Here is a 9,234-nt window from a genome sequence, read left to right on the forward strand (position 1 = left end):
TCAGACTCGTGATTCGGGAACGCACGAAATATATTCGCTCACTGCCACGGCCGCTTTTACAAAAAGAAGCATGCGGCTCACGAACGAAAAAGTGGGAAATGTGAGAGTTATTTGTGGCCGTATTGTGCATATTTGCGCGTTTGTTTCGTGCTTCTTTCTTTCTGGTTGAACAGTGCGCTTCATGTGTCAAGCTGTGATGGTCGTTGGTGCGCATTCGTCCTCTGTATCCTAATTTTGTGCGCGCTTTCTGCTAGAGCTGCACAATTACAAGTGTGGGGCTGCTTGTTTTTTTCACGTGACACAAAAATTTGTTGCTGTCGCACATGTTCCTCCTCCGTTTTGGTGAAACAATGCACAAAAATGCTCAACTGCCTCTATAAATGCGCGTTTCACTTACGTGTTATACCAATTCCTGAACAAAGGAATCAGTCATGCTTTTTCTTTTTCGCCTTCAAATGCCGCTTCCTCTCTGCAGAGCTCTCCTTGAGATATAGCTTACGCTTTTGGGATGTATGTACTCTGACTCTTGAAGCAACGTTACAGAGATCAATTTTGATTGATCACTCTTGATTTCAGCCTGTTCATTAAGAAGCCAATTACACGCCGTCGGTTCTTCCCAGATAGGTTCTTTACTACCGGTTTTCAGTTCTTGTCTTCACTAATTATTCTCGCTAATGAAGTGAACCGACGCGGTAATGACGTGGTAATGACGCAAAGCCAGCGCGTCTTCCAGGCCGTCGCTAGCCAACTAAGCACGAACACGAGGAGTAAACAAGCCATTAGTCGAACACCGGCACGTGATATTTCCACTCCCGGCTTGGAAACTTCCCACATGTGATATGCCACTCATCTGTGCAGCGATTATCGACATCACCCTCTAGTCAAGAAGGTTGCCGTTCCCTTGGGAAGCTTCTAGTTCCGAAAGGAAAGCAAACATGCTTCTGGGAAAATAAGAAGCGAGGATACCGGTTCTTCGGCGAAAAACCCTTCAGGGTCATGGAAACCCTGCCTTCAGCATACCTCCTTGTTTACGGCTGGATGTCAGGGGAATTCGGTATTTTTTGTTTGATAGGTACCGTGCAAATAACCGCCGCACTTATGTCAATACTAATATTATTATTCTTGCTATCATGATTAGTATTATTATTCCTATTACTTGGACAGGTGAGTGATGGCAGGCTAGCCTAACGGCTGCATCGCAGGCTCTCAGGGCAGCTCAAAGTATGCTGATACGGCAAGTTCTTGAGTACCTATCGACCTCTCTGTTCTGGGAGTTCCTTTTCCCTATGTAATGAGGGACACTGTCAGAGCATGTGCTCGAGGTTTCACTACTCTTCGTCCTCCTCCCAACCGATGGCGCTGTGAGCTAATTTCACTTGGGAGCATGCAGTGATGACAACCAATACGAACGCTTTGTACCAAAGTGTAAAGGTAGATTGCTCATTGGCACAAATCTTCCTCATCTACTTGCAAATAAAAATCAACGTGTTAACCGTCACTGAATGTCGTTTTTATATTTTCTTTCGAGTTTTTAGACGTACACCGCTTGCAGTTGGTGAAAGTTACTGCAGGGACAAAAAAATTCACAATTATTTGAACGTATAGATGTTGTAGTTCGAGTGAATCACTTCAATGAGGCGCTTTCCTGGTGCTTCCACTTCCTAATTTTCCGCATTTGCAATCGGCGTTGCGATACTGGACGCTCATGTACAGAGGCCTGTTTTACTGAGTAAGTCGCGTGACAGTGAATTTCACTGCCGTTCTTCGTCCGAAAGTTTGGAGGTCCAGACGTTATTCGACATAGAGACTTCTCACTGAAGCCACGAGGATAGCGCAGTTTTGCACTCTTTATGATTAAGGAGTAAGAAGCAAGTTTCTAGCTGCTTGCCATTCTTCGTGCGACATTAAAATTTTTCTCTGTAACATTGTTTCATAAACTCTCGTGGTGGAACAATGTACGATAAATGCTAAACGATTTAGGTGGAGACTACTCTCACTTCCGTGTTTTACCGATTCCTATCACAGAGAAATGAGGCATGCTTTTTTTTCCTTTTTTATTCTTCCCATTTTTATCTTCTTTAACCGCGTGGTCGTTACGCTGCTCGGTAGCCTACCATGAATGCGCCAGGTTTTCAACTGCCCCCCGGATTGGAGTGAGGATGTCTATATGAGGTCGTGAATGTTGGCGATGCGTCCACCCACAACGGCGTTGCCTCTGGAGACTTCATCGCGAGAGGATCATTTCCATTACCCAAGGTGGCGTCAACGTCAGACCATTATTTATTGGGAATGAAACATGAGAAGCTTAAGCGTGCTTAGCCCTAAAGGAGCCGGGTGTTCAGAAAAATTGGTTAATGACTTACGGTTATCGGTACCCTACAATGGGAGAGCACAAAGCAGACCCCGTTGCCATCAAACCAATGCGTGTTTTCAAATAATGTTTGTAACTATTGTGCGGAAGAAATCATCGTCAATTCATTGTATACATGCAATCGACTATGGGAAAACGGAAAGCTTTCCCGATGAACAAGGCTGGTTAACGATTTAGAATACATGGTACTCTAGCAAGGGAGAGCATAAAGCCGTCCCGATACGTATGAACGAAGAAAAGACAAGTGTCACACTGACAAAGCCGTGGCCATAGATGCGTTTAAAAAAGTGTTTAGCGATTTAGAGTTCTTGGTGCTCTCATAGTAAGCATAAAGAGTGGTCAATGGCTGCCTGTCGCGGCCAGACCCCTTTGGGTTCCTGCCGTCTGTTAGGTGGCGCACACAAAAAAAAAACTGAACGTGTACCAATCGATCATGAAGTTGCTATAAAATAATTTACCCTATAAAAGTAATATTTCGAAATAAGTAGTGGGCACATTAGTTGTTCTTATGTTAAAAAAGGCGGTTGCCTTGGCTAGGGTGAATCCGCATGCATCACTGCTAGGCCTGACCTTACCTGGAATTTTTTGTTGCCCCTGCATCACCAAGGCGCCGTTTTCTCTCACCGGCTACTGCGAGACACACATACGCATTCAACAAGAAAAGGTAAGTAAATCGAAATAATTCAGAGTCCAGTAATCTCCCACAGTTGGCCCCTGTGTCACAAATACGTGATGTAAAGCGTTTTTTTTTTCAAGCGCTTTGCTGTGTGCTCGAGTAAGCGTTCCAGCGCATATGACAGCGTTGCTGCATGCTACACGTAGAGCAATCCAAAAAATCGACACCTTTCAAACGAAGGAATGAGGTTTTATTGTGCAATAACACATAAAGCATACCGACAACTATACACTTAAAAAAAAAGGGAGCGAGAATGGAGAAACGGGCTCCGTTTCTCCTTCGGCGCAGCGACTTCCTCCCTTTCGGGCGCTTTACCCGTCGCGCCCTCTCGCGGCAAGGACCAAAGGAGCAACGTTCCTCCTTCAGCGTTCAAGTTTCTCCTCAATCACGGGGGTCTTGCTCGCGCGCATGCGCACGCCAAGCCTATGGCCGGCCGCGGCCAGTCGCGAGCGATTGCTTTTACCTAAAATTGTTGTAAGCAATGCAGGAGTGACGTTTTCTTTTGTTTTATTAGTGTAAAGTAAAAGCCTCTCTTTTTTTATCGTCAGACACTCGCACGATGCTCCGCACACTTCCATGTGTGTCTCGTGTTGTTTCATACTACCGATTTGTCACGTATACAAGGAGCTCTGCTTCCCAAGCAGTCTTGCTTTATTGATTACCTTAAAGTGTAAAAAAAAATAATGAATTTTTTCGGTGTCGACCTACTTGGTAAGCCCACGCATTTTTAGTTTCGCACGGCACCAACACCACTCATGAATTCAACGAGGCGCGTAAAAAAGCATCACACTTATTTTTTCAACATTGTAGGAAACCTGATACCACTCTTCAGTCCATGCGTGAAAGTACGATCATATACAATTGATAGAGTTATACGTGCCACTACCACCATATGGATGTTCTTTGCAGTTTACCCCCATTCGAATACGGCCGCCATGGCCGGAAGTCGAACCTGCGTCCTCCAGCATAGTCACACGACACCCAATAAGGCTATGCTACCACAGCAGGTGAAAGCACAAAGGGAAACAGGCTGCGAAGTTTCACCGAGCGTTTATTCGCCAGACTAGATTACAACCATCAGAAACATTTTAAACATCATCATAACTAAACTTTTATGAAAAGTGAACCAATGACTTCTGTTGGTTGAACCAAATTCTCAATCGCATTGGTTTTGAATTGCCCATGCCAGCACTGAGAAGTAGGAAGGAATTATGCACGCGAGCAGTATGCCTTTCTCGTCCGTGATTCTCCTTTGTCGCGAGAAACTCAACACAAAATGCACTTCAAGTAGCAGCTGTGCACAGCAAGTAAGTACTAACGCTCACTCACCTTTGTGAAAAAAGTATTCCAAATCCAGAGTAATAACCACCACAGCCACAGCGCTAACAACAAAATTGTGGCACGCACTATGATTGCAAGTTGACACGCGAGGCGAATCGCGAGAGGCATCTGAAGCAGAAAAGTATGGAGGCACAACATTCTATAAAGTTATAGTAAACTTGCGCACTGCAGCGATAGTTCCTCCACACAAGTATGAGAGCTGCCGCGAGGCCAACAGCCACTGTCATAGCTCACGAAAAAATACCGTCGGATGCGAAGTCATCGCTTATTTCTCTCGCAAGACCCGCGTTGTAACGTACGTATACACTGCTAGGACGGTCGTTACCGCATCAAAAACATTGTCGTTGAAGGGCTAGTGGTGTACTATATCCATGGCTAACGGCCACACTTGTGGTACGCACGTAAAAAGAATATAAGCAAACGTTAAGACGAAACAACTAAACGAGGTCGACGTGACCACAGAACACCTAGCACGACGGAGACAGTTTGGTCTGCATGCTGCGCCCTCTCCAAGTAACAAGAAAAAAAAAACGTGACCTCCGAAATGGCTAACGCGCGGCAAGTGTTTGCACTCTCAGAGGCTTCAAGATAAAAAAAAGTAACTGTGGCAGTGGTCGACAGATGGCGCAGCGTTCAAAATGCCGTGGGCTTGGGGGTATTTGTTTTCTTGAAAACCTGATAAGCTCTAGTAATTATTCCGTTCATTATTGTGCAACCCTTGATTAACTAAGGTTTGCCTAACCATCAGATACAATATATTTACGTGTGCGCATGTTGTGGTATTGATACAAAACGTAGAAAAAGTGTAAGAAAACGTACCTGTAACCTGTGCCACTCAGGTCAGTCGAAATTCATCGCTATATAAGCTGATGCGCTTTCATAGTAGAATGTGAGTAAACACGTCGAGGTGTGGGCCGGTGGTGTGAATGGTTGATTGTGCTCTTGTTGCGTACTTGTTAGCGTATACGCTAGTGTACTTGTTGCGTAATATATGTGTGCATGTGTAGCTATATAGGTTGCATCAGCACATATTAAGCTTTCAGTGTCCGTAAGTAGTCCTGAATGGGTTGATGCATAAACAATCCGCAAGGGAGCCGTGATAGTGGGTAATAACAACGTACGTCGCGTCAGTCAACTTTTTTTTAATTTTGTTAAGTCCCTCCAGATGGCGCCACCCACCACCTACTTCATTGCTATGAAGCTCTCACACCTACAGTCATTTATATAACGTTGAACATCTATCTATCAATGCTGCACTACGGATTCGGAATGGTTTCGCTGCGATCGAGTGTACGGTTTGGAGGCACATCTCGTGACCTGCGGACCCGTAAACGCATGGATAACCTCGCTACACTATGTGAATATGCGAGAAATAAATACAGCAAGCCTAGCATGCGCTCTTCAGGTGAGGGCTCTGCAGATCCGTGTCTTTCGGAGTGAACGTGGCTTCGCTGACCGAACAAAACGTACTTGCTCCGTCGTTCTCTTTCGCGATGTGTTCACTGCCACAGGTTCGTCTGCTTGTTTTTATAATCATTTCGTTCAATATCAAGCTCAGCGGGACCGTTTTTTGTAACTTTCAGTGCCGTGTACTTCTTACCAGTCGAGAATCGTTGCATTTGCTAAGCCTACTAGCTTCGCCGGGGGGGGGGGGGGGGGCAGCCATGTTGATTTTCATAAGGAGGAACGTGTTTTTCCGTTGATGAGGGAGCAACGTTTCTATATTTAAAGACGAACATTGGGGACATCGCCGTTCCTCCCTAAATGGAGAGCGTCACTCCATTTTTTTTAAGAGTGTACTGTTTCGGACAGAAACTGGGCGAAACCACCACATATATACTAACGAGAAATAATCGAGCTACAACTTAAACGCGTTTCTCGTGACAAGCCCCAACAGTGACTAGCCCTAACATGATATCGTAAATTAGCCCACGCTTTTTTCATATAAGACAAAAGTTCCCCTTCAATTCATCAACGTCTCCTTACCTTCTTAAGTGAGCATTTTGTGCTCACTTGCAATGCATATTTACCCAGGCGTGCGCGTGAAGTGAAAACATGATCTGCATTCTACTTACAGCTAACTCAGTCGCACTTGGCTAGCACGCTTCCTTTCTGGATTGTGTAATCCACCGAAAATCTAAATAACATTCAATCTCCAAATCGTAGCGTAATAGTTAGCGAAGTTGGTAAAGTGTACTTTCGTTCATGCTTAACAGGAATCACACATTCGGAACTGGAACTGACTAAAAATTATTACTTCACAATAGAAATGCAGTTAGAGCTGATTCGTTGTAAGACTGATAAAGTGGAGAACAGAATCAACTAGCACTTTTAAGATATTGTACTATAGAGAGTAGAGCTAGCATACCGTGGTACACCGCAACGACCTCTATTTTTTCCAACGTAAACGAAAAAACTGAAAAACAACTTTCGCATCTTTCTCAATCTTGCGTAGACGCACGTAACGATGGCGAGCTAAACACAAGTTTTTCTTTACACCACGTCGACCCCACCCCCACGAGGACAGCTGGTATTAGAACGCCGCAGTGCCACGTCTGATTTGCCCAAGACATGCATTACACACTGCTGGGAGAATAGGACATTAGTAAACTTAGGAAACTTTGATAGCTAAAATAACTGCACTTTTTCTTCGTCACTCTTTCGAAGCAAATGCCGCTTTCCGCAAGAACACCCCACTCCTATCCCTTCCTTAATGATGGGAAAATACGCTTCTATCATACCCGCAAAAGTGAGAGTGAAAAAAATATAAAACACGAACGGTGATCGAAAGGTCAATAGAATTTCGCAAAATAAATGTTTGTCCCAAATCACCTATCTGAATCAGCCCCTGTGGGTGCGATCAAATTGGAATACTCACAAACAAGCCTCGGCGCAGCACAGCCCTCGCACTCAACAGCACAGCACTCGCATTCATGTCACACAAGGCACCTGATACGCCGAGTACTGCGCCCCTCTTCTTTGATTCATAGAGCCAATATAAATTACAAGTAGGCCCATAAATGTCTTTAGTGTAATCACTGCAGGCGCCACTCCATCAGCGACCAAAACAAACGCACGAAGGCAGGCACGGAACTTTTAACAAGAACGACGCTGCAGTAGCTGTACGATAGCGTGATGCATTTGCTGATACACCTTGCACACACTGTAAACGGACGCGGGCAGCAACGCAACAGCGCATGCCGCACGGTTCTCTTGCCGAAGTGCTATAGTGAAGTTGGCGACACACGGCTTGAAGTAGGCGCCATGTTAGCCGTTTTCTTTTCGTCGCTTTGCGACCATTGGAGACAATAAAAACCATCTCACGCTTCAAGCCGGGTGCCGGGTTCACCGGCTGAGACGAGTTCCCAACGAGCTCCCAACGGTCACAGTTTACGCTGTCATTGGCTACATGTGCGGCGATTTCTGAGCATGATTCGTAATAGCCAATAGAGTGACATCGAGACCTACTCCTCCTCCTATTATTTCCTCCTTCGCGCACAAGTGAAGAGAAGGCGAAAGAGAAGGGCAGAACTCATGCATAGAGTGATACTCTCCTCTCCTCTTCTGCTCCTATGGAATACTAACCGAACGTGTCGTTGGTGAGTGGTAATGCCCTCTTTCTCTATTCTCCTTCTGCATCGGCTGAACGCACGAAAGCCACAATCTCGTGGGCTTCCGCTGATGGTCGATCGCTTTCCGCGGTAGCGTGTTAATTGTTTATCTTTCTTGGGTCAGCCGTGTGCTCTAGTGTTGTAGAAAATTTTGAAAAATGGTGATATCAAGACCTAGAATACTGAAGGTAATCTTCCTAAGCGTTATGGTTTCCTGTTCAAGCCTAACGAATGAAGCATACATATGTAAAAAACCGAGGCACATTTATCATTACAAATCCGCAGGCTCACCACCACTGAGAACAGCCGTGGCATCAGGAGACAGCTCCACTACGCTCCACCGTAATGAGAAGAAATGACATCAACTTCCTCCAAAGATGCATGTAAGATCTACCGAGAAACACCCACCCTGAATTTCACCTCAACTGCCGCAAACAAGGAGCCAAGGAGCTACAGTGCACCGATGGCAGAAGTAGGAGTTCATTGTGTGGACGAGGATGGCTGCACCATGAAACATTGCTATAACCTTCCTGTTGTGGGCATTAAGAGCTAGACAGTTTTCAAGAGCAATACTCGTGGAGCTTTGATTTTTATGTTGCTTTCTTTAGAGCTTGTCTGATTGTTCACGCTGATTCTAGCATCAATATCCAGTAAAGTTAACAGCCTATTTAGCAATAGTAAGACCAACACTAGAGTATGCAAGTATCATATGGGACCCTTATCAAAAAGGACTAATCAATCAAGTTTAGCGAGTTGCTGACCGCCAAGTCGTGGGATCGAATCGCAGCTATGGTGGCTCAATTTTCGATGGAGGCGAAAATTCTGTAGGCCCATGTGCTCATATTTTGGACGTTAAAGAACGCCAGGTGGTCCGAATTTCCGGAGCCTTCCACTACGGCGTCTAATAAAATCATATGGTGGTTTTGGGACGTTAAACTTCACACATCAATCAATCAAGTTGAGCGAGTACAAAGAAAAGCGGCTAGATTTATTCTTTCAAGATACTGTCGAACTAATTCTGTGACAAATATGCTGTAACAGCTGAACATACCCACCCTTTTAGAACACCGTCATGTAGCCAGACTAAAATTCTTGTTTATACTTTCTCAAAATAGATTTAGGTTTGACGTAGCACTGTACCTCGTTCCGAGACCTGTCCAAAACCTACGAATTGACTACCACAGCAACTTTCAAATCTCCGAATCTTTTATGAACACATACGTCTACTCTTATTT

Source organism: Rhipicephalus microplus, chromosome 7 (assembly GCF_043290135.1).
Source record: "Rhipicephalus microplus isolate Deutch F79 chromosome 7, USDA_Rmic, whole genome shotgun sequence".
Lineage (NCBI taxonomy): Eukaryota > Metazoa > Arthropoda > Arachnida > Ixodida > Ixodidae > Rhipicephalus > Rhipicephalus microplus.